We start from the raw sequence: 1,922 nt of genomic DNA, 5'->3' as shown, positions 1-1,922 counted from the left end.
TGGCACACAGTGAGCAGACGCCCAGGTTTCCTTGTCTGCCCTGAACTTTCTTCTGTTGGGGCCGTCATTCGAGCATTCTGAAAACAAGTTGTTTACAGCTGTGTTCTTGTCGCCAGCTCACTTTAAACACGGATTTGACATTGCTCCTCCTTTTCCTTCCAGAGTAGTTAACAGATGCCAGCCTCTGTCACATCTGTCAAACAACAAACTTTGGAATACTTTTTGTTTTTTACAATTTCCTTAATCCACATGTAATGATTGCCTTTTCAAAAAATATCCCCAGAATTTTCCCTTGTCTGTTCATCCTCTTTGTTGTCTGAATTCACCTACTGATTCTGCCTTTGAACTGGTTCATATTTACCCTTTCCTTTTCAGTCCCACAGTCACAACCTAAGCCAACTCTTCAACATAAATTCCTTGTTTTATTAGCACATTTTTTGAGGAACTAAAGAACAGATTAAGTAATTTATCCAAGATTTTGTAACTGGAAAGGGGCAGGGCTAGGATGTGAACTAAGGCACTCTAGCTCTAGCCAGACCTGTCTGAACAGGTATGTTAGGTTAAAAAAAAAAAAACAAACTAAAAAGAAATGGACAGGGTCCAGAGAAGGAGAATGAGGTGCTTGGTGTTCTAGATAGGGACCTCCGGAAAGACCTCTGTCTGTGACATTTCAGCTGAGATCTGAAGGATATGGCCTTAAATATTTGTCCTCTTTCTTCCACTTTTCCTCCCACCTTAAATTTCTCCTTTCCCACAAAATCTGCCCCGTTTCAGCTGCTGCCCTAAACACCTCTGTGATATAGCCATCTGTACCGAAGGTTAGCGCCAAGGTGCATATCATCATATCACAGTACTTTTACATAGAAACACCTGTGGAAGGAAGAAGTGATTTTGCTAATTATTTCTTTATATTTGCCTTGCTTATACTAATTTTATTTCTTTGCTCCCACCTTGGTCATACCTACCAAAGTTTTGGACAAAATGTAGGTATTAAGTAAGCATATGATTTCTTATACCTTCTGACTTTTCTAGGCTTACTTAGTTCTGTTGCATCTAGACCAATGGTTCTCAAACGTTTTGGTCTCAGGCCCTCATTACACTCTTAAAAATTATGGAAGACCCCAAAGAACTTTTGTTTATATGGACTATATTTGTCAATGTTTACAACAATAGAAATTAAATGTTTTAAACACAGGAATACGCAGGGACACATTCCATTAGCCATCAGAGTAATAATATCGTCACATATCAGGTAACGTCTAGAAGAAAACTATAAAATCATGAGAGGATGAACAGGAAAAAAGGCAAGCTACATCATAGTATTATAAAAATGGTTTTGACCTCATGGGTCCCTGAAAAGGTCTTGAAGACCCCCAGGAGCCCCTAGGCCACATTTTGAGAACAGCTGCTCTACGTAATGGCACAACAATGGCTTCACCTTCTCTAGCAGCCTTTAGTCAATCGGCGGTCTGTGTATTCGTTTTGCTGTATATCAAATTGCCACAAACTTAGTGGTTTAAAACAACACTTATTGTCTCACGGTTCTGTAGATTACAAACCTAGGCAGGACTTCACAGTTCTCTACTCAGGGTCTCACAAGGCTGTAACCAAGGTGACAGCCAGGGCTTGTTTCTGATCGGGAACTCTGGATTCTCTTCGAAACACATTCAGGTTGTCATAAGCAGAGTTCTTTGTAGTCGTGGGACTCTTGATGACCTATTTCTTCGAGGCCAGCAGGAGAGCCTCTCCTATTGCTTATGTCTCTTTTAAGGATTCAGAACTGAGTCAAGCATACCTAGGATAATCTCCCTTTTAATTAACTCAATTTCAACTGATTAGGGAAATTACATCTGCAGAATCCCTTTTGCCATATTAGTGTAAGATAATCAAGGGAGGGACATCCCATGAGACTCACAGGTCCC

The 1,922-nt window shown here is 40.3% G+C and overlaps 1 long non-coding RNA gene across 1 annotated transcript in view; it reads left to right on the top strand.

Annotated features, from left to right (window-relative positions):
* Positions 1–162: 162 nt before the first annotated feature.
* LOC111732491 overlaps positions 163–1,922 on the top strand; it is a 5,098-nt gene continuing 3,338 nt past the window's right edge. Inside the window, exon 1 of the long non-coding RNA XR_002777576.1 lies at positions 163–1,917. This is a non-coding gene — a long non-coding RNA (uncharacterized LOC111732491). The remainder of the gene's footprint in view (positions 1,918–1,922) is intronic.

Source organism: Pteropus vampyrus, unplaced genomic scaffold (assembly GCF_000151845.1).
Source record: "Pteropus vampyrus isolate Shadow unplaced genomic scaffold, Pvam_2.0 Scaffold463, whole genome shotgun sequence".
Classification (NCBI taxonomy): Eukaryota; Metazoa; Chordata; class Mammalia; order Chiroptera; family Pteropodidae; genus Pteropus; species Pteropus vampyrus.
Note: the sequence above shows the minus strand (reverse complement) of the source record. Positions and strands in the feature narration are given on the sequence as shown.